Source organism: Amblyomma mixtum, chromosome 6 (assembly GCF_055824585.1).
Source record: "Amblyomma mixtum isolate Tamu chromosome 6, ASM5582458v1, whole genome shotgun sequence".
Taxonomy (NCBI): domain Eukaryota; kingdom Metazoa; phylum Arthropoda; class Arachnida; order Ixodida; family Ixodidae; genus Amblyomma; species Amblyomma mixtum.
In genome coordinates this window covers 11709082-11734157 of record NC_143017.1, presented here as the reverse complement: position 1 = coordinate 11734157, position 25076 = coordinate 11709082, and the positions used below count along the sequence as shown (strand labels likewise).

The 25076-nt window shown below is 43.0% G+C and overlaps 1 pseudogene; it reads right to left on the bottom strand.

Moving 5' to 3' along the window:
- LOC149338222 (uncharacterized) overlaps positions 1-24331 on the bottom strand; it is a 30263-nt pseudogene extending 5932 nt beyond the window's left edge.
- Positions 24332-25076: the final 745 nt, after the last annotated feature.

Sequence of the window (25076 nt, the reverse complement as noted above, 5' to 3'; positions counted from 1 at the left end):
ATCCAACACTGCAGCGAGCAGTTAGACATCACTCTTGCTCCCCTAGATATGGAAAGAGCTCACAGGCTGGGAAAGTTTGGGGCGGACCGAAACCGACCAATAATTGTTAAATTTGCGCATTTTAAGGTTAAAGAAAAGGTTATTTCATGTGCCAAAAAACTCAAAGGCACAAGTTAGAGTATTTCTGAAGACTACTGCCCAAGTACTCTTGCCGCTAGAAAGCGCCTTGTGGAATTCGCGAAGGCACAGGAAGAAACTAAATTCAAACTCAGACATGACAAACTAACCATCGGAAAGAAAACTTACACTTTTGACCGCAGTAATCAGATGGTTGTCCCCCACCCTTTACACACGTAGGCAACACTTGTCTGAAACCTAGCCGTTCTTACTTATCCTTTATATATACTAATATCAGAAGCCTTTTGCCTAAACTTGATCCTCTCAGGAATATAATTGACACAACAGAGTCTAACCTTGTTGTTCTTACCGAGACATGGCTCACATCATCAATCACCGACTCTGAAATTCTCTCGCTTTCTTCCGACTTAAATATTTTCCGGCGGGATCGAATCGACAAGCGTGGGGGTGGCGTACTGATAGCAGCCCACCGAAATCTCCAATGAATCGAATTAAAAATATCATCGCCCCTAGAAATTATATTTGTTATTTCCAATGCCTCTTACCCGCCTATAATAATCGGCGCCTGTTATCGCCCCCCCCGACGCCAACGCTTCTTTTGTCGCCGAATTCCACACAGTTCTTCAATGCGTAACTGCAACGCACCGTCAGTCACCTATTCTGCTGTTCGGAGACTTTAACTTTCCTGCTATTACCTGGTCTAATCTCGCCAAAACACTATCAAAGAATAACATTGAAAGTGACTTCGTAAACACGTGTCTAACCTTTGGACTAACGCAAGTAGTCGCCCAACCAACACGTCATAGCAGCAATTCGTCTAATACACTCGATCTGATCCTTACCTCTGACTCCGATAAGCTCTCTTCGCTCACATATTTACCAGGTCTTAGTGACCATTCCATCATGAACGGTTCGTTTCATTGCCATCTACCGGGTACACCAACAATAATGAAAACAATAACATTATATGACAAAGGAAACTATTCCGCAATCAATACTGCACTTGAGGAATTTTCCGTCTGGCTTCTTGAGGACTTTTCTAAACGTTCCGCTGAGACTAACTGGTTACTTTTCAAGGATAAAATGCATGAGCTGATAAAGACGTACATACCCACTATCACTGTAACCGATAAACAATCATCGCCATGGTTCAACCGCACTCTGAAACGTCTCAACAACAAAAAGAAAAGACTCTTTCGCTCTGCTAAACGAATTAACAACGAATGCTCATGGAAAAAGTATTACACTGCGGAAAAGGAGTTTGAGTCACTTGCTAACAAAACAAAGCGTATTTTCTATTCATCAGTTTTGCCAACCATGTTAAAAAATGACCCTAAAAAATTTTGGAGTACTATAAACCCTAAACGCTCGCAACCATTACAATTACACGATCACTGCAATCGCCCGATTCCTGCAAGTCAAACAGCCGAAGAACTAAACCGTGCATTTACTTCTGTTTTCACGCAAGAACCTGCTAACAATTTACCAGATTTTCCCCATTACGATCACACTGTTATGCCTGAGATCACTTTTAATCCTCCCGGTATTGTGAAAATCATTGACTCATTAAGGCTTTCATCTTCTGCAGGTGTCGATGGCATTAACACCAAGGTACTAAAACATACGAAAAACACTGTCAGTGTGATTTTATGCCATATTTTCCAGCAATCATTGTCATCAGGAGTGGTGCCGGAAGACTGGAAAGTAGGCAAGGTTGTTCCAGTCCCGAAAAAAGGTCCTCCATCTTTATGTTCTAGTTATCGTCCCATTTCACTAACTAGCGTTTGTTCAAAACTAATGGAGCATGTGCTTTACTCTCACATAGTAAAATTCCTGATATCTGTCACTTTTTTTCATCCTAATCAGCATGGGTTTCGCAAAGGGCTATCATGTGATACTCAACTAGCTTTATTCATTAACGACTAAGCTCTAATCTCGATTTAAACATTCCGGTGGACGCTCTCTTTTTGGATTTTGAAAAGGCATTCGATAAGGTTCCCCATCAAAGACTTCTACTTAAACTTTCAAGCTTACACATTAACCCCCTTGTATTAGATTGGATACGCAATTTTCTCACTAACCGGAAACAATTTGTGTATGCTAATAAACTTTCGTCATCTTGCTCCCCGGTCCTTTCCGGTGTCCCCCAAGGCACTGTGCTTGGGCCTTTGCTTTTTCTAATCTATATTAACGACCTGCCTAATAATATCAGTTCTCATATCCGCCTATTTGCAGACGACTGTGTAATCTACCGCCCCATCCATAACACCTCTGACTCTCGCTTACTTCAAGGCGACCTTAAACGTGTTGAAGCCTGGTGCAACACTTGGTTAATGTCCTTAAACACTAATAAAACGTCATTGCTTTCTTTCCATCGGCGCCAAAACTATCAACCGTTCAAGTATGAAATAAAAGCATCTGAAATAGCATCTGTTCAATCGTATAAATATCTCGGCATCACATTTTCTAACAAACTTAATTGGTCAGCGCACATAACAAACATAACAAACGAAGCCAATCGCACTCTTGGCTTCCTTCGTAGGAACTTGCGACTTGCTTCTGCTTCAATTAAAACATTAACATACCTCACATTTGTCCGGCCGAAGTTAGAGTACGCATGCTCAGTCTGGGACCCTCATCAATCTAACCTTTCAAACACTCTCGAATCAGTTCAGAATCGCGCAGCTAGATTTATTTTTTCGGACTACTCGTATCACACCAGCGTCACTGCACTTAAATCTGAGGCTAATCTTACTAATCTCGAGTCCAGACGTTGCATCTTTCGGCTCTGCCTCTTTCATAAATTTTATCACAGCCAACTTGATGTTTCAGCTATCCTGCCAGCTCATCGCTTATCAAGCCGTACCAACCATCCCAAAACAGTCTACCCTCCCCCAGCACAGACTACAGCTCATCTTCGCTCATTCTTCGTGCAAACTGCTCGAGACTGGAACGGCCTGCCATTCGACTCCGTGCACCACTCCGATCCACTGCACTTCAAGGCTGCCATCCAATCTTCCATTAGTGACACATTCAGCCCATCCCTCATGTAATACCCCATTCCTGGGGCATTTGAGGTATTGATAATAAATAATAAATAAATAAATAAACAGTTCCCCTTGATTCAACTTGTTTGTCCACGTTTCACTTCGAGTGAATGTCCAATTCGCCACCTGACGTCAGGCTGGCTGACGGTAAGTTGCAAACCATTTTGTGGATGTACCCCTAGTTGCCAAAGTAGCTAGCAAAAGTAAGCATTGCTATTTACCTTTAACTGGTGTTTGTACCACTTAATAATGTCACAGATGGGTCCTTAATCAAGAGGGCTAGGCACAGGCCGCAAAGAGAGAAGCAGAATCCCAGCTGCGAGAGCACGCGAGTTCCTCACTTCTTCGTCCTCTAGGTGCCGCCCGGGGACACCTGGCGGCGATATATACGTTAGGTCTTCGTGTTGCTAATTATCAACATCTTCAGCAAAATGCATCTATTTCACAGCTAGTCTCATTTTCAAGGAAAGAAATTAACTCAGGCATCGATAGGTATGAGAAACTTGGAAAAGACAAAGTTGAAGTTAAGCCAAAGAATGCTGAAAAAAAAGAACAGAAATACAATGATGGTTCGTGCGTTTTACTGGCACCCCTTGCTGCAGATTGAAGTTGACGAATTTTGGGTTTAAGGTGAACCAACAGCCCATTTAATAGTATCCTGAATTTCACATGCATAAGCCTGCAAGTACCATTCTCAACGAGCCATGTTGGAAAGTCTATGTCTTGCTTAGCAAAAGAGACTAGCACAAAGAAACGACTCACTCAGATAGGCATAATAATGCATTAATTTGTATTTCACCAATCCAGCTAGCTATACCTAGCTTGTGCACAGTGTGAAAATTAGCCTAAATGCAACTATTATGCAAATATGCTGCAATATAACTGAACATAGATTATGAGGAAAGATCTGGGTGAACACATTATGCATAGGAGAGCACTGTATCGGTTTGCTGGTGCGGCTGAGTGACTGCGGACTTCATAAGATCAGTTTATTTTAATATCTATTATACCTCACGGTCCTACATGACAACACTTTAGCGGTGAACTTTGCATGGTGTTGCAAATAGGAGCTTTGATAAATTCGCTACTCACTAATACGGGAGTAATTACTGCATTAGGATTCAAGCGCAGCCATACAGCCACAAAGGCTAGTTTTTGCAGCTCTTTTTTTCGGAGCCGTATGTCTGCGCATGGGTGGATGCTAAACAGCAATTACTTTCTTATAACAAATAATTTCGACCTTGAAGATTTCCCGAAAAATTGAGCCAACACCGCTCCCACTTTAAGCTCACCCCGTCATATGCTAGCCGCCCTGGTTTCATTGGTCCGTAGCACGACTGCCTCAGTGAGGCACTGCTTGCGGGTTCAAGCCCCAGACCAGGGTGAATTTTCCTTTATCTACATAGTTTCATGTGGAACCTGTGCAGCTTTTCTTTATAGCTATATGACTGTGCTTGGGTGGACGCTTCCACCCAAGCATATTCCCCATTCCACCCAAGCACATTCCACCCATTCCCCACACTAGGTGATTCCCCTAAAACATAACAGCAACATTGTAATTTACTACGTGGATATGTGCAGTGACCAGTTCAAAAGAAAAGAGGCATAGTCTTGTGAGGTGAAAACCAACCCAGCCTTTCGTGACAAAAACAAAATGAATCTCGAAATTCTGTAGCAAGAGCTAACTGCAGAGGCACAGCAGTGCTTGTGAAGATATTGCGGAAGGAACCATGAGTCATAGCTGTTTATGTGACAGTAAAGGGTTTACCCTTTACCGTCAAAGATCTGCAGTTTCTGCATGAGACGAAGGAGTTTGAAGATTTACCTTTAGTACTGCTACACTGGAGCTTCAAAAATAGTCTAAGAGAATAAAACAAACTGGCCAGGTCTGAATTCATCGCATGATCTTATAAAAGTTAGATTTGTGCTATGTGTAATTAGAATACCCTGCTGATGCTGCACAGGGGTTTTGAATGCAAGGAACATGTAAAACAGTGAAGCTAAGGGGATATTATGGTGAAAATATACTATATTGGGCAGTATTAATAGGAGAGACCACGTTACATTGTGAGTCATATTAATGGCTGATTATTTGAACCAGTATGCAGTGCATATGCCTTTCGGTAAGGCCTTATAAGTAGGCAAAATGTAGTTATCCTGACAGAAAAAAAAATATTAGGGCATTCTTAATAACATTAGCAAACAGGACATTCGAGAGCATCCGAAATTTTGGCCTGGTGGATTTTGGCCTGGCCCTGTCAGGCATGTCTATTGCCTTTTGTCGCGTCCCCCTAGGCATTTTGTCGCGTCCCAATAGGCAGCCATGACAAGCCAGCATGCACATCGCTCGTATCATTCTGCTGTTACTTCAGGCCACTTGCAACGCAGCCGCACTAAGCGCCGGCGACTATCAAGCTTGAAGCGTGCGTGGCAACGAACGCTAGAAGCAAGCTGACCACCCTGGTTATCCGGTAGCCGTCAACGTCGGCTCTGCTGTGACCTGCTGCATCGCCATGACGTGACTTCATTGCTTCTATAAAACAAGCATTGGAAACCCTTCGGCACCACTAGGCAGCGGCGACAAGCCAGCGTGCACATCGCCCGTATCTTCTGTTACTGCAGGTTAGTGAACAGACTGCACTAGCATTTCAAGTTTTGTAGTCGGGTCTGCCAGGTTCGCTGCAGTGTCTTAGTGACGTCCAGTGTTTCATTTTTCTGCTTTTTCGCGTGTGTTCGTTTCCCTATCAACAAAGCACCCACAATTTAGGATGTCAAAGGACTCAGCCAAAGTTAGAGAAGAAATGAAAGCTGAGCTGGCAAAGCTGAAAGATGAAATGAAACTCGAACAGAAAACTTTTCGTGAGTCCATTGAACGGGAAGTAAGAAATGAATTACTTGAGATTAAGACTGAACAGGCTTCCTTGCGGGAAAGCATTGAATTTGCTCATGGTGACATCAAAGACCTGTCAAATAAGGCAGATGGAGGAACTGCGAAAGCCAAAGAGCTTGCAAGTGAACATCAAGTGCTCCAGAAGAAGCACGAAGATCTGGAAACCAGAATTCTGGACGTTGAAAGGCGGCTTCTTCACTCTGAACAGTATTCGAGGCGAAACAATCTTGAAATTAGAGGAGTTCTGAAACATGACAGTGAGTCTACTGCTGATTTTCTTTCAAAAACTGGTACGGCAATAAGCGAACGTATCCTGGAAACGGACCTCGAGGAATGTCATCGTGTACCGACAAGGAATTCGGACACGCACAACATTGTTTTACAGTTTCGGTCTGGGGCGAAGCGTGACACTGTACTCAGGAAGGCTATGAAAACGCGCCTGACCAACGATGACATCGAACTTAACGACCCAGCCCCTGTATGTTAATGAGCATCTCTGCCCCACACAAAAGAAACTACTTTCCATGGCTACCAAGAAAAAGTAAGAGCAAAATTTGAAATCCGCGAGGTCAGAGAAAGATGAGGCGCACTGAAAAATCTCCTATCGTACCGATAAGATGTGAAGCCGATTTCAGCAAGATTTTGGCAGTCTAAGACTGCTTGCCCTTTTTGGCTGCTACTTTAGCTGGAACAATGGACTATCAGGAGTTTGCTTTGGCTCGCGCAATCTATCTAAGAAATCTGTCCTCTGATTCAGCACTTCATATTAACGCTCGCTCCGCTGACAACAAAGAGGACGACATAGCTTTGTTTCTGAACCAGTTTTCTTTCAGATTCACCGTCGTAATGTTGTCCGAGACCTGGCACCAAGATGGTTGAAAAATGTTGGAAGTGCCTGAATACGAAAATTTCATCCTAAATCGTACCAATAGGCGTGGTGGTGGCGTCGCTCTCTACATTGCTGCCCAAAAACAATGTGGTATTGTGACAGATTTCAGCATGATAACAGAAGAGTATGAAGTTCTGACGGTGCGAAGCAGAGATGAAATAATATGTGTTCTGTATCGTCCCCCTACTGGTAACTTTTTGCAATTTATGAGTTTTTTTGAAGAGTTATTAGAGTATTGTTCTGTACACAAGTGTCGTCTAATTTGCGGCGGTGATTTCAATATCAATATTTTAGAACAAAGCGCTCTTGTCAGAGATTTTAATATGCTGCTACTCTCCTCCGGGTACGTCAATTTGATCAACACGCCAACTAGAGTAACATGTACCACCCCTACTGCATTGGACTTTTTCATTACTAATGTTGAAGCTGATGTTGACAGTGCCGGCACGTTAGCGTCTGATGTAGGCGACCATTCTCTTATTTTTTTTACCTACCAAGGGGAGGTACAGTCTTTGTCAAAAGTTTAGAGGCCAGGGAGTTCACTTCCAAGTTTTCTACTAGGACTCCAGGAGCATTCATGGAAGTCCTACCTATTGCAGGAGGCAGTACCTGAAATCTTCTCATGTACAGGAAATTTGGAGCGCTAGAGATCCAATAGGAATGACACAGTGTGGCTCAAAAGAAAACCCCCTGGGCTCCAAACTTTTGACAAAGGCTGTACATAAGCAGAGTAATAAAAAAGAGCCTTTCTTAGTGCAGCGTATTTCTGAAAGCGCATTAGAAACCTTCAAACGTGACATTTTTAAGCACGATTGGTCATCTGTTATGAGCCTAAAAAGTGCACACGACTCGTATGATGCTTTTATTCAGCAGTTTTTACATATCTACAAGAAGCATTTTCCTTTTGAAACAGTAAAGCGCTCGAGAAAGATAAGAAAGCCGTGGATTACGCGTGAACATATACACATGATAAAAAATAAAAATCGACATTACCACTTATTTGCGCGCACGCGCTCGGAAGAGACACTAAAATTCTTTAAACAACTGAGGAATGAACTAAACTCTGAGCTTCGTAGGGCTAATGGGGCGTACTATGAACGACAGATTGACAATGTTACCCGCCAGCACCCTAATATTGCCTGGAGAGTGATAAATGACGTCTTGGGCCGTCATAAGGGCAGCACCGTGCCCAAAGCAATAAACATAAATGATCATGAAATAACAGGTAAAGCTCTTGCGGATTACTTCAATAACCACTTTGCGAACAGCATCACTTCTTGCTTGAATGGAGCCAGTACAGACGTTAACGAGATCAGCCTTACACAAGCTGCTAATAGTGCATTTCTACAACCGACTGATGAAACAGAAGTTTGCAGTACATTCATGAGCTTAAGGAACAGTAAGGCTTTGGATATTGACAATTTACAAATAAAACCAATAAAGCACGTTATAGGCTTACTTTCCCCTGTACTAACGCACATTTTTAATTTGGTAATCGAGTCAGGTACTTGTCCTCTTGCCATGAAAAGAGCCAGCGTATCAGTCATTCATAAAGGAGGTGACCGCAACGTCGCTTCAAACGACAGGCCCATTTCTGTACTTCCAGTTTTTTCAAAGGGATTAGAAAAGTTAATTTTTTCGCGAATATTAAAGTTTTTCGATAAAAACAATGTTCTAACAGTACCACAATTTGGCTTCAGAACCGGAAGGTCTACTGAAAGTGCATTGCTAACACTGAAAGAAAACATTTTGCAGAATATAGAGAAAAATGTCTTTACGCTTGTCGTGTTTCTTGATTTCAGCAAAGCATTTGATTGCTAAGATCTAATCAAAAAGCTATATTCATGCGGCATCCGTGGGAAGCCATTATATAATTGAAGGCTATCTTTGCAGCAGAACTCAGTCTGTAGGTATACATAATGAAATTTCTAACTTTCTACCAATCCGCATTGGAGTACCAAAGGGTAGTGTACGGGGGCCCCTACTTTTTAATGTATTCATTAATGACATTGTTAACATAGACAACATCACTCAGTTTATTATATATGCCGATGACACTACTCTGCTTGTCTCTAGCCCTGAGGTTGAGTGTCTCAGAGAGAAGTGTAATGTTGCTTTAGAAATATTATCAACCTGGTGTCGCTTAAATCGACTTCAATTAAATACAGCAAAAACCAAAGCAATAATTTTTCGTGCTAAGAATAAGGATCTACAACACAGTGCAATACTAAAATTTGAAGGACCCGTTATTGATATTGTCAGCAAACACAAAACATTAGGAGTGTATTTTTCATCTCACTTGACTTGGGATGACCATATTGAACATCTTAGCAAAAAACTTTCCTCGGTTACAGGTGCGTTGTCGCGATCCCGTGACACTTTGCCTCTGAAATGTAAAATCAGAATTTATTATGCATTGTTCCAATCCCATTTAAATTATTGCAGTTTAGTATGGGCAACAACTACAAAGACTAACATGAACAAATCGTTCATAATAGAAAAGAGAATTCTGCGTCATGTTGCAAATCTCGAAAAATCGAGTCCAATAAACAACGCCTTCCAAGCAAATTCCATCATCCGCGTAGATAATCTATAATAGTTTTGACTTCTTCAACTAATATATTTTTCCGCTACCCATGCCAAAAATCAGTTATCTACTTTGGCCTGCTTAGAATTACGCCAGGCTTTAATGCACTAGCGAAATCAGGATGTATGGGTCGTACCATTTTTTCGTACCAACTATAAATTGCAGTCTTTAGCTCATAACCTTCCAAGTACCTTAAACGCATTTCAAAACACCACTGGGTATAAAAGAAAGGAACTGCGGAACTACTTTGTAACATTGTAAATACTTGTGTACTACTAATACCATTGTTATTATTATTTGCTGTGTTGTTTAGCTCAGTGTGCTATTTGTGTTTGCTTCGTTGACAGAATATGTGCGATCTTCAGTTGTCTCTTTGTTCTTACGTTTTGTTTTTTTCTCTGTACAGCTAGGAGTTTCATGACATTTTTACAATACTGCCTCTGTTCTATGCTTTGTGTTTTTACCATTTAATGTTATAATATCATTTATAGTTACTGATGGCTTATAACTAGTTATCACAGGCTGTGCGCTTTGCCTTGTATTGGTTTCCTGGACTTCGGCAAGCTGCGTCAGCAGCTTTTATCCAGGAAACCATCCAAAGATATCTGGTGAATAAAGTGAATTGAATTGAATTTCTGTAACGGAATGTCTTGAATAAAGAAAGAAAGAAAGAAAGAAAGAAAGAAAGAAAGAAAGGAAGAACGAAAGAAAGAAAGAAAGAAAGGAAGAAAGAAAGAAAGAAAGAAAGAAAGGAAGAAAGAGAGAAAGAAAGAAAGAAAGAAAGAAGGAAAGAAAGAAAGAAAGAAAGAAAGAAAGAAAGAAAGAAAGAAAGAAAGAAAGAAAGAAAGAAAGAAAGAAAGAAAGAAAGAAGGAAAGATGCTAATATTGATTGCGAATGGCCGACTCTATAGTCACCAGTGAAGGCTTGTCAGGAAGGCCTTTGGTTCGCCCGAGATTGCAAAAAAACAGCAGGATGCGTAATACTTAGCATGGGAAATCTGCCGACGGCTGGTTGTTAAAGCCTGGACCCAGTTATAGAACGAGAAAACCAAGTGAGGGATTTTGTCACATGCTGTTCAAAGCCAGGAAAAAAAGCTTCAAGGAAATATTGCAGTCAAGGTACAAGTGCGTGTTGGAAACCGTGAGAGCAAGTTGGCTATAGCAGGAATGCTTCCTATAAAGCCTTGCTGGTTTGGATGACACAACTTAATGGGCCAAAATGCTCTAGCAGCGCAAGAATACAAAATGTATTTTACAATATGGCGCACATATCAACGGCACAAACAGGATCATAGGTGCTGGGTGGCGACTGAGGGACACAAAAAGGGGACAAGCTATGATGAGGCAGGCAGCTATCTTTTTTATTATTTTTATTATATTATTTGAAATTACTGTTGGCCGTGAGGCCGTTACAGTGGTGGGGCGTGACACTTGGAAAGCAAAAAGGTTTCGACGATTATACAAAAATACAAAATGAATCTTCATCTATACAATCATTTCTTACCGCGTAATGTTTCACTTTTTATGCAGAAGCAGTGTTAATAAATATTAACTTGAAAAACAGTTATTTCACACAGAAAAGGAAAAAAATAACAATAAACATTTTTACATTCCCGGCCTTCACCTTAGGTGAGTTGATTAGGCGTATGACACACACACGGCATACACAACATATATGCATGTATGCACTCACAGGTTCCTGTTCTGTTATTCCCTCCTCTTAGTATCACAGAGCTTGAGCTGAGTGTACTGTCGTGTGGACAGAACGGCAAGTTGAAGCTGTGCTATGGGATGAGAATGACACAGCATGATTTTATTTATTTATTTATTCAATACTGTCAATCCCATCAGGGATCGTAACAGGGAGGGCATTCAAAAGTACTGAGGCACAAAAAATAGGAATGGTAATTAATCGAAGTACATAAAAAATGTGACAGGAGATTATACATTAGAAGATACGTATAACAAATAAACCAGAATGAGGAGCATGTCACAAGATTTTGGCGGACAAATAATACCACAAGTGAAAACACAAACGGAAAGAATAACTTCGTAATGACATATATGAACTCAATAAATACTGAGATATAAATAGTTGATTTTCCACACGTGTGCTGAAGGAATTTAACGATCGATTACTAACAATGGATGTGTTCAAGGTGTTCCATTCGCGCATAGCACGAGGGAAGTATGAATATTTGAAAGTGTCAGTCAGGAATGAAAACTCGTTTAGAGTGTGTATGTGATTATTACGTGTTTGTCGTGTTTGTGATTTCGATAAGTATCTTGAAGTGTCGACTTTTAATAGATTGTGTACGAGTTGGTACATGATTTTAAGGCGCGCTAGTATTGTTCTGTTTTGAAGGGTTAGTAGTCCTGCGTGTTTGGGTGGTTCTGTTGGTGAGTATGACAACCTGTGTTTATTAAATATACATCTGACCACCTTCCTCTGCACTGCTTCTATTTGTTTAGTGAGCTTGTTAGTGAAAGGAAAGCAAAGAACATTAGCATATTCTAGAATTGGTCTTCCCCGCAGGGGGGGGGGGGGGGGCGTCTGCAGCATGCAGACGTTGGTGAGTGGGGACACCACGGGGTTAACCTGAGCATCCGCAGGGACTTCCCTGCAGGGGGATGATGGTGAGCACTGCGTCACCACGGACCCGAGCATCCGCGCCTAGCCGTGCGTGGCATCGCCGCGTCCGGGGAAGAGGTGATCCTGCTGGTTGAGGCGGTGCCGATCGTTTGGACCCTTAAGGCCCCTCGGCGGAGGCAACACACCACTTTGGCCCCAGCTTCCTGTAGACGGCACCTCCGGCCTGACCCGACCGGGGGAAATCGGCAGTCGCCTTTTCCTGTTCTCCTCTCCATCTTTCACTGTCCTATCTCCTTTCTTACAACTTTTCTGTATCCTCCTGTCTTCTTGGTTCTCCTTTTTTTCCTGGCGGCGAGGGTTAACCTTGTGTGGCCAACTAACCTGAGTTGCGTCATATTTGGTTCTAGTTAAGGTGTGCAGCTGGCGTGGGCATGGCTTGCTTTCAAGTTCTTGTCGCGTCCCCTTGTTGGACTCCATGGTGGGTGGCTAGCACCATGACCGAAGAAACTAAATTTTTTGGCTCCCCCCCTGTCCAAACCTGATCGCTCTCTCAAAAGAGGGCGGAACGAGGCAGCAGACCTTTTCGCAAAAAAGAAACCGTCTTTCACAAAGTTTCACGTAATACACAGCAACTGTGAAAAAAAACTAGCACGAATCATATCCCCATTCATTGTCACCAAATGTTTAACAGATACCTTAGGGCCTGGCTATAAGGTACCAGAAATGGCCAGCGCCGACCTACTCCTTCAACTACGCGAGAGCATCCAGTGCTCAAAACTTTCGAACATCGATTCCATAGGGCACAATTCTGTCTCCGTGTCTCCCCACCGATCCCTCAGCACAGTCAAAGGCGTGATCTCAGAGGCTGACTTTATCCACCTAACAGAAACTGAAATGCTTCAAGGACTATCCGAACAAAATGTAATTGATGTCCACAGGATCAAATTCCGCAAGGATAACAAGGAAATAGACACCAAACACATGGTCCTCACATTTAACACCAGCAGCTTGCCCTAAACAATCGATGTCGGATACTTGAAAGTGAACGTCAGGCACTACATGCCCAATCCTCGTCGCTGTTTAAATTGTCAGAGGTTTGGTCATGGCTCACAGAGCTGCCGCGGCCGCAAAACCTGCGCGAAATGCGCTTCAAAGGACCGCCAGTGAGGAATGTGACACAGCACTACGCTGTGCAAACTGCGAAGGAGACCGCGCTGCATACTTCATTGCGTGTCCGTCCTGGAAAAAGGAGGAAGAAATTATTACCATAAAGACCAAACAAAACATTTCATTCAAAGAAGCGAGAGGGCATTTTGCGCATACCAATACATTCTCCTTCACAGCAAAACCAAACTTCTCTGATGTGGTGCGCAGGGGCGTAGCTCCACACAACACTCCGGCACCTGCTGAGGCCACTTCCATCGAGCCTTTGGCAGGGCCATCCACGCCCCAGGCAGGGACAGCGAAGGCTGCTCTGCCAACTCCAAAGCAGGGAATGCCGGCCCACGGGTCAGCATCCCGCAGGACTTCCCCCCGTCGGAGGAGGCCTGACACCTACACACCCGCGGCTTCTCCGTGGTCGTCCAGCATCTCTTGCGAGGTGATGGACGTAACTCCCAGCCCGCCTGCCTTACAGCGGCGCAACAGCTCTCTTGAGCGGAAAAAAGACAGGGTCGTCATAACGGCCCCAGAACATAAGCAAACCCCTTGTCGTTCCTACCCCAAAACATAAACATGGCTTTTATAGTTCAGTAGAACTGTAAAGTGATATTGAGAAATTACGAGGACATAAAAAAATATTTTAGGGTCAATGTCACCAGTAGCCTTATGTCTCCAGGAAACCAATCTAGGTCCACAACATATGAACATCCTGCAACACTATAAAACTTTTAGACGCAATCGTGAGCAGGCAAATAGACTCTCTGGAGGCGTGGCGATTATCGTACAAATCTGCATTCCTGCTCTGGAAATCAAACTCAGAACAAAACTTGAAGCCGTTGCGGTCAGTGTCGTGAGCTATAAAACAATTTCTATCGGTTCTGTATACATTGCTCCACATCTTACACTAACAGTCCACGATCTATAAAGCCTCATTGATGAACTTCCAGAACCATATCTAGTAGTCGGGGATTTGAACGCTCACTCCCTTTTTTGGGGAAGTGAGCGCTGTGACTCTAGGGGTCAAATAATCGAAGATTTTATCCTCACAAATCGTGTATGCCTTTTAAATACAGAAAAAGCCACATACTGCTCCCCTGCCTCAGAGAAAATGACCTGTTTAGATTTGTCTTTTAGTTCACCTTCTGTTTTTAACGATTTTAACTGGGACGTCATTGACAACGCATATGGCAGCGATCACCTCCCTATACTAATCACTTTAACATCCCCACCGGAAATAATCCCCACAAGGCCACGGCGCTGGAAGCTTCACCTCGCCGAGCAAAGGCAACTTTAGAAAATATAGTTTTAGAAAATCTCATCATCGACCAAATAAATGGAAAGTTCACTAATTTTATCACAACTGCCGCACACACAGCTATTCCTCAGTCGTCAGGAGTGATGCGAACAAACCATAAAGTATGGTGGACAAAAGACTGTAAGGAAGCAAAAAACAAAACCGAGCTTGGGGTATTCCGAAGGTATCCGACACATGAAAACCTCTTAAATTTTAAAAAGACAAAAGCTAAAGCTCGGTACGTCCGTCGTAGTGTCGAGAAGAAATCATGGCAGACTTACGTCTCTTCTATAAATAGACACATCACATCTAAAAAAATGTGGAAATATGTGCGAAAATTAAATGGCAACTTTTCACCATTCACAATCCCTTTATTGACAACACCTGGCACACAAACAAGCATAGGGGAACAGGCAGACATATTAGGGAAACATTTCGCTGTAGTTTCAAGTTCATCATAATGTGCGAAGTCTTTTTTAAAACACAAAAACACAGCCGAAAAACAAAGACTTCCAACTAGTGGAGGTGCAAACAGTGCGATTACCCTCTAAGAAATAAATTGAGGGGGCACTTTGACTGTCTAAAGTGCGTAGAGGCGAAAGCGTTTTCCGCACCACTTTGGCTGCTTCTGTGGCACTGGTGGCGTCACATGTAATTGAGTACTAATTACTAAGTGATGACAAATGACTAATTATTGGATAATTACTGATTAATGCATGGATACTAATTAACTGCTAATTAGTGCCGCTTAAGCTTCGCCTTTAGAGTGGAACGCGACAGCGTGTTGTAGCGCTGCCACGGAACGCCACCACCCGTTCGGCGCGATGCCTTGCCGTCTGAACGCAACGCTTTTTGAGGAAAGGAAATGGCGCAGTAATTCTCTGTCATCTCGGTGGACACCTGAACCGCCCCGTAGAGGAAGGGAGAAAGTGGGAGTGACAGAAGAAAGACAAAGATGGCCCGTAATGAAGAAAATGAAAATTGTATTTGAGGAAAGGAAATTAGGCAGTAACTGTCTCACATATCTCGGTGGACACCCGTCAAAATTCAGGAGGGGGGGATGCACTTTTTTGACCTAAATTGCGGTCACTGATGTGTGGTTAAGAGGTTAAGCTTCGCCGCTAAGAGTGGAACGCGATAGCGTCTTGCAACGCTGCCAGGGAGTCCATAGAACGCCATCGCCCATTCGCTTCTACGCCTCGCTCGTCGGTAAATTGGTTTTTGAGGAAAGGAAATCTATCTATCTCTCATATCTCGGTGGACACCTAAACCTCGCCGGAAGGGAAGGGAGGAGGATGGCAGTGAGCGAAGACATCGTATTCACTAGACGCGCCTTTGTTCATTTCAAATCATCGAGCTGGCATGGCGGAGTGGATACCATGCTCGTCTCGCACTCCGAAGACCGGGGTTCGATTCCCGAGCTCGACCAATTTCCTACTCGATTTTATTTATTTATATGGCCTGACTAGAAAAGTTAATTAGGCTAATTGGGTAATTGGGCAATTAACTAAGCTCAGTCCCACTTTCTTGGAGCATCACTATATGATCCCTTCAATTGGTTGCATGGTTACTAGGCAAAGTACAATTGGCCCCGTTTGAAATTGGCGCACTGTGACGTCACGACCATTTTGACCAACTGAAAAGCGTGACACTTCTGTCGACAACTGCTGCTTACAACGATGAGACATTAAAGGCTTTCGCCTTTATACAGTGCTGTGTACTGACAAAAAAAACTGCTCCAGGACCCGACCAAATACACTATGAAATGTTGGCCCAACTCTCACAACCTGCCGTAGAGGCACTTTTAAGGTTCTTTAACATAGTGTGGATATCAGGCAAAGTACCTGAGGCCTGGAAAAAAGCTATTATTGTACCGTTTCTCAAACCTAGTTGCCTCGCCAAATGCTTCGAAAGTGTCCTAAATATACGACTAACCTTTGTTCTTCAATCCTGTGAACTTCTTGATATTCATCAGTGTGGTTTTAAAAAGGGATGCTCCACTACAGATCACCTAATCCGTCTCGAAAATACAGCCAGAGAAGCTTTTATACACAAACAACACTGTCTTGCAGTCTTTTTCGATTTAGAAAAAGCATATGATACAAGTTAAATAGAATTCAGCGCAAAAAAACAAACAAGGGACTAAGAAAGAGACACAGAGACGTTCACAACTTGGAGATTCGGGATTCTTCAAGACTTAGCTGAACTTGGCATCCGTGGCAGAATGCTGAACTCCATTAAAGACTTTTATCTAACCGTTCATTTAATGTCCGTCTAGGCTCAAAACGTTCGAGGGGTTTTATTCAGGAAAATGGAGTGCCTCAAGAATGTATTTTAAGCACAACTCTTTTTATTGTAAAAATGAATTCTCTTAACAAAATAATACCAAAGACCGTTATGTATTCACTTTATGTAGACGACCTCCAGGTAGCTTACACATCCTCCAACATATCAACATGTGAAAGACAAATACAGCTGACATAAATAAACTGACAACATGGGCAGACAGAAATGGTTTCCGGTTTTCTCCACAGAAAACAGTGGCCATTCCATTTTCACTCAAACCAGGCTTACAGGCAGACCCCACCCTACACCTGAACGAAATAGATTTACCCGTAAAAATGAACATAAATTTTTAGGCTTTACATTTGACAGAAAACTGACTTTCCTGCCTCATATTAACGCGTTAAAAAAGAAACCTTCCCGATCACTGAACATACTCAAAGTCCTTTCGCATAAACACTGGGGTTCTGACAGGGCAGGCCTTCTGAAAATTTATCGCTCTGTGGTACGATCCTCATTAGACTATGGTAGTATAGTTTATGGTTCAGCAAGGCCATCCTACTTGAAGCGACTTGACCCAGTGCACAATTTAGGTTTACGTCTTTCAACTGGTGCTTAGAGGACGTCGCCTATAACCAGTCTTTATGTTGAAAGTAACGAACCGTCACTTACAGACAGACAAATCATGCTCACATGCTCATACATTCTACAAATCCGTTCCCTACCGAAACATATCTGTTACAAAATAGTTACAAAGTGTCCATCCAGAACAACCTTTAATAACAAACCACAAGCTACCAGGCCACTCCTCCTGCGTTTTGAAGAGATGTGCCAGAGTCTTGACGTACTGAACACATTACCTATCATTGCGCTCAGAGGAGAGCCACTACCTCCATGGTACAACTTTCCTGCAATATGCGACACTCACTCTTACACAGTTTCACAAAATGCAAACCCCACAACAACATATAGTACAAGAATTTCTCGCACTCGAGGTAAAATACAATGGTTTTACGGACTTTTATACGGGCGGTTCAAAAACAGATGCCTACGTAGGAAGAACAGTAGTACGGGGACATGAGAAAGAAATAATCAGACTTCCACAGTGCGCATCAATTTTCACAGCCGAATATTATGCTGTAGGCTTAGCCGTAAAAAAAGTATTAAATGAAAACCTCAGAAACAGTGTAATTTACACAAACTCCCTTAGTTTACTTACAGCTCTCCATTCTAGAAATGCAATTACCCCGATGCTCGATGACATCATACACAACATAGCAAAAGCCATAGCTCAAGGAAAAAACAAAACTTTGTTCGGTGCCGAGTCACGTCGGAATTAAAGGCAACGAGAGAGCAGACCTCTGCGCTGCGCAGGCTCGTGGCAAGCAAATAATGAAACTAGATATTCCCTTTAAAGATTGCATGAACTCGGTACTTTGTGAAATAAAGAAAAAATGGCAGTCTGCCTGGGACAATGAGGCCAACAACAAACTACACTTCGTAAAACCAGTTTTAGGAGCATGGAAATCCTGCACCCACCAAGAACGCTTCAAAGAAGTCATTATTTGTCGTGTTCGTATAGGACACACGCACCTGACACACAATTTCCTACTGACAAAAAAAGAGCAACCTTTCTGCGAAGAATGCGGAGTTGAAGTTACAATTAACCATATTTTATTATCTTGTATGAAATTGGAAAAACTAAGGAGAAAGTACTTTACTAAATTTTATAACGAATACATCCCTTTTCATCCTACATTGCTTTTAGGAGATAATGCATTTGCTGATATATCACATGTTTTTAGCTTTCTTAAAGAATCAGGATTCCTTAAGTGTCTCTAAATGTGTTTAACCCGCTGGTCTGTTTTAACTCTAATACACCTCAGCCACTTTCTCACTCCTGAGAAGACGGCTGAGGTCCCTATTCCATCGGTTGGGCACCTCGAGATCCTTGCACAGCCAAGGATGGCTGCTCAGGTTACCGACCCTCTTTAAAGCTTTTACCATAAGTCACTTCTAAATTTTTTCTCATATTTTTCTAGGTTCCATGAATTAAATTTTTAGGCCCTTTACACCGCCGTTCATTTAGTCTTTTGTATAACATCCTATACGAAACAATTTTTTATACCTTAACTTGGCGCATGATAGCCTTAGTCGCTTATGCGCCATTAAACGCAACACAACACAGAATTGGTCTGACATATTTTTTAAACGCAAGGAGCTTTGTTTCTGATGGTGCTAGTTTGAGGTGTCTGTTAATGAAAAATGACTGTTTTATGGCGGTTGATGTGTCATTGTTAACATGAGAATCCCATCTGAGGTCAGAGGTCAGTAATATGCCTAAATATCTATATTCGGACACTGAACCAAGAGGAATGTTCTTTAATGTGTACTGGAAATTTTATTGGTTTATCTTTCTGGTTACGGATAAAGAAACTGATTTTTTAACATTAATTGTCATCTGCCATTCTTCACACCACTTGGTCACTGCTGTTAAAGCGTTATTTAAAGCTATATGGTCATTGACGCAGTTAATTTCCTGGTAAAGTACACAGTCATCGTCAGAGAGTTTAATATTGTGAGACATACTAGTAGGTAAGTCGTTTATAAAAATTAAATTAATACTGGGCCAAGAACACTTCCTTTTGACACACCGGATGAAACATTAGCTGTTTCGGACTTAGCATTCTTAATTTCGACAAATTGAGGATGGCCAGTAAAATAATCAACGATCCAATCTACTATAGGGCCAGCTCCAAGGGTTGCATTAAGCTTCATAATAAGTTTCGAATGTGATACACGGTCGAAAGCTGTCGAAAGTCTAAGAAAATGAGATCGAATTGTTTCTGCTGATCAATAGCGAAGGATATGTCATGCGTAAGTTCGATTAGTTGTGTGACTGTAGAAACTCCTTTCCGAAAGCAGTGCTGAAAAGGTGTTAAAATTTGAATTTCCTCTAAGTAGGTTGTTATGTGCTTTAAGATAATGTGCTCTAGTAACTTGCATACAGTGCTTGTTAGTGAAATTGGTCTGATATTGAGGGATCTGATTTGCTTCCTCTTTTGTGTATAGGTGTCACTTTAGCTATTTTTCATTCTTTAGGAATGCTGTGCGATGACAATGACTTGTTAAAAAGTATTGCGAAATATTTTGCTACCCATTCGGCATATCTACGCAAGAAAATGTTAGAGATTCCATCAGGTCCTGACCCTTCTTTGTGTCCAAGCTTAATAAGAGGTTTAAGACTCCTGCTACTGTTACAGTAAGAGGTTCTAAATTATTTCCTGAGCAGTAACTAATACGAGGCTTAATTCCGTTGTCTCTAGTAAAAATAGAAGTAAAGTAGCTATTCAGCGTGGTTGCAATACTTCTGTTTTCCTCTGGAGAAGCTTGGTTTTCTTTTTGTGATTTAGGGTTCAGGTGACGCCAGAACTTTTGGGGAGCGTCTTTTAATAAACGAGTCATCGTATTAGTAAAGTAAAATATTTTAGCGGTTTTTATTTTGGTTTTTAAATCAGGGAGGGCCGAGTTTGATTTTTCAATTGTTTTTGGTGATGGATGGCGTTTCTGCACTTTTTTCAGCCGTCGAATTTTTCGCTTCGCATGAATCAGGTTTGAGTTATCCATGGATTACGTTTGCGTATTCTCTTAGTCTTGGTAGGCACATAATTAGTAACACAATATGACACAACGTTTTTGAATCTCTGCCACAATGTTTCTATGTCAGTATTTATGTCATCTGAGAGTTGCTGAAATAGCGTTAGTTCGTGTGATAAAGTATCAAGTATGGGAGTGTCGTCAGCTCGGTTGTAGTCTGGGTACGTTATTGTAGCTGGAAAACAAGGGGCAGTATAGTGGTGCGGGACAGAACACATTACAAGTTTGTGATCAGACCGGCCATTTAAAATTTCAACCTTTGTTTCTCGACAGGAGAAGTGACTACTCAGGGAAACTAAATCTAAAACGTTAGAGCTGGTTCGTCGCACACGTGTGGATTCTGTTACAATTTGCGAGAGCTCAAAAGAAAGTATTATATTAACAACATCAGCGCAAGGTGAAGTATGGTGCAGTGTATTCCAGTTAATATCAGGAAGATTGAATCCCCTAAACGTATTAGTTTCGCCCACTTAACATGATGTTGCATATACGTATACAATGAATGAAGTATGATAGGGTCAGAACAAGGACTAAGATAGACGCAAACCACAACGATTGCAGAATCATAAAAGCAGAGTTTGCAAAAAATTGCTTCTACCCCCTCAACTTCCGGTAAGGTAAGGAAATGTATATCTTTTCTTATCCCTAATGCCACGCCTTCGCCTCGCGTCAGCCTGTCCTTACGTGCTATGGAGTAATTGGGGGGAATTACTTGTTATAGTTTATGTTATAGCCATGAATTCTGGCTTTAAACCTAATAATAAAGATTCCAAGGGACCGAGCTTATTGATAATACTACGCGCATTAATGTTCACGAAAGTTATTTGGGACGTTGTGGACGGTGCGAGCATAGAGCCTGTGTACTTGTGTTTTGGTTTTTTGTCTCGGTTAGTAAAGGTGTAACCGGATGAGCTGCCATTGGTGACACTTCACATTTTTCGTTGTCCCAAAAGTACAATTCAACGTTTATCTTTAGTTTGTCGCAAAACCAGTGACACTTTTTCACCGCAATCTTTTTTTGGTTTCCCGTATTTCCATAGCATTTTTCTGATTTCGCGAACACGAGGCGAAAAATCTTCACTTATGGTAAACTCCGTGCCCTTTAATTTGTGGCAGTTACGTGATGATGATAGTGAATGTTTATGGCACAATGGCATCTGCGGCCAAAAGGCGCCACGACACAAGGTATTTTTCGTTTGCTCAAGGTGGAGTCAAAGACCCATTTCTCAAGCATTTCACCCTGAATAAGCCGAGCACCAAACCAGGGAAGCTTGTACCCAAAATATCACTGGTAGGTATCCGGCGGCAGTGGGCACTGAACCCACGACAGACAAGAAAGGCTACTCTGTGCAGTGGTGTGGTTTGTCCTTTCCTGTTGTCTTTGTTCCCAGCATAGGTTTGTAAGCTCCAAAGGGCTCATTTTTCTATCTGCAGTTTCAAAGTCGCCTCAGGCAAAGCCAACCGTTATTCTTCAACCGCCAAACTGCTGTACCGTACAACACACTGTTCTGATCAGCTTTCTTAATTTGCAAAGACAGTCACCTCGTTAAATAACCGCATAATTCGTGGTCATAATCAGAATGTAAAATAACCATAATTTCATGTATAAGGTATAGTTAGTATAAGCCCCATTAATATGGATTCAAATTTTGGACAGTATTTCTGAGGACAAAACATTTTCAATTCACTTATGCCTCGTTAACATGGAAACTCGGTTATGAGACCGTGCCCATTGTCGCATGTGTTCTTGTCGCACAAATATGCAGAGTGCAAAGATTGTTAAAAGTTTTTAGATTTGAATACATAAGACAAACACTGCTTGAAACATGTATCTTTGTTACACACTGGAATTGCCATCATACTGGTTGTCGCACTGTTTGCACAGAATTTTGTGTTAACCCACGAACTGCCACACACTTGCTGCTTGCAAAGCACTGGTGCCAACATTATTGTCAATGCTTGGCGGCTCACATGGTGGCACAGATTGCTCTTGTACAAAATGAATTAAGCTGCTTAAAATTAAAATGACAGTGTCGCTTGCTTATATTATAGCCTCTATAACCTCACAGGCGCTTTTCTGTAGCCCACAACGCTAAGTTAGCACTTTTTAAACAGAGCACACCATGTTGGCACAACCTAAACAGAAAACTACTCATCTGGCTCAGCCCACCATCATGCAGAGAAGTTTTTTGTTGTCGCCAATTCCTCACGCATACATTTTTGCAGGCATAGGTCCGCATAGGCGGCAGGAAATAGAAAAAAGACGGCCCTCCGAAAGAGGCTGTTGCACTACACATCGATGTTTTCATACGCTTCTGTTATCGCGGAAGAAAGCAGTCGACGGCCGTGCAGCCAAAATCGTGCCACGTCGCACACACGGCAGTTTTCAAGCAACCTACACGAACCGCGATCAATATCGGTGATGGACACACAGCAGAAACAACGTCGTACAAGAACGCTTGTTTCGGTCACAGTCACTGCAGCCAATGGAACCAATGCGGCTAGCTGCACAACGCCGAGTTCATTTCAGCAGTCGGAAAAAACTGCGTGCGTAGTGAGCCTTCACACGTGCGCATATCTCTGCCTTGACGGACAAGCACTTGCTCCGACCGCAATCACTCACTACGCGGACATTTCTCACTGTGCCGTGCAGCTTATGCAGGCACAGGAAATTCACTGTAAGCAACTCTTACTCGCAGCTCTCCATAATGATCCTTGGAGGAATTAAGAACGCTTCCGACGACCACAAACAGCTCCGAATAAACGCTTCGTGACATCGCAACAGCATGGGTTTTTCGACGGTTTGAAGACCGTTGGACCACGCATATCGAGCATCCAACGGCGTGGCTTGCATACGTCCTTGGAATCTACGCAGTTTAAGCATTCACAGGCAATTAGCAGGATCCAACGAAGAAGGCTTGCGTAGACCCCTTGTTCTTGGAACCACTTGTTTACAACGGCGCGAAAAGACCGCGGCCGCCGAGGCCACACACGAAGCAGCCATTTTCGCTGTCGACGGAAGTGATGTTATGTCACGTGATCGCACTTCTGGGAGTCGTCTGCTCGAGTGCATCTACGGGATATGGTTTGGCAATACGCGTCGCGGAGCCGTACCCCGACGCATTTTTGCTACGGCCGCCTTAAGGTAGTGCAACTCAAAAGGAGCATCGAGCGTTTCATTAGGCCTGCCAGAGTACATGTACTCAGGCCAAGTCGGGTCTTCCTTACGACAGAGATATCTGTCGCACAGAGTGTCCGCAAGTTGCGCCGTCGTACCTTGATACCCATGCAGAGCCCGCCGGAGCTGCTTTTGCGTCTCCTCTCATATTTGGAGGGGTAGATGACACTGCTAAAGAGACGCCACGTACCCTTCTAGCTCATCCGATGAGCTGCGGCGTCCCAGCGAGCTATCCAAATTGAATCTGAGAGTTCGGCAGCATACGCTGCAGTCTGCTCTGCTGAGGTTGGCTATGCGGGCGCGTAGTTCGCGATTAGTTTTCTGCTTTTTCCATTTTTAGTTAAGCTCAGGCGCGCATCCCACAGATGCAGGCGGTGAGAGGTCACTGCGGGGATCTCTTCGGTGGTTTGTAGTGTTGTGCCGTGTTGTTTCTGAATGTTGTGTATGGGGTTACCCCACTCCGCGTAGCCGCCGGAAAAGAGTACGGGAAAGATAGCGTGATTTCGGAATTTGTGCCAGTCCGTCAGCTTGGCCTGACCCCATTTTTTGCGCGCTGCCTTTGCCACGAGTGTAATCCGGAGACGGAAGTGATCGCTGCCTAGAGAATCTCCCATGTTCTCCCAGACAGCCCCTCTAGCATTTTTAACGAGAGAAAGGTCAGGACATGCGTCGCGGGTTGCCGAGTTCCCCACTCGAGGGGGATACGCCGGGTCCGGGAGCAACGTGAGGCGTGGTGTGGAGATGAGCTCCTCCAGCTTACGTCCTCTTACTTTTTCGAATTGATAGCCCCAGTGAGGGCTGGGAGCATTAAAGTCTCCAACGATCATACCAGCTCTTTGGCTGCTATTTTGATCGCGCGAAGGAAGATTTCACTGAAAGTTCCGCCCGGCTTATGCGGAGGGCAGTATATGTTGAAGATATGTATTGACGGATCGCTGCCTCTGAGAGGCAGTACCCGGACCATTTGATGGGGTGAGCGGTGGCGCGGTGGAAGAGTCTGCTAAATAGTTCATGCGCGTCGCCTCCCCTTCGGGCGCTTCCGGCTTGCGTCAGTCGTTGTCTTGCAACCGACGAATGCATGCGTTCATTGCGTATCAGCCGAATAATGCGGTACCGCGTTTTTTGGTTGCGTGCACATTGACGCGTTTGCAGTCATAGACGGCACTTTAGGCGACGAGTGTGGAAGCGGCGTCTGTACTTTCACATTCTCCAATGCGTGTCGCCGGAGTGGTCTCTAACGTTTTTATTTTCTGCACTTACTGATGAATATGGTAAGTGAGTTACCTGTCTTTTTTTCAAGGAAAAAAGCGAGGAAGCAAGACTCGAAATTGTTAAAACTGAAAAACTGCAGTGTTGCCG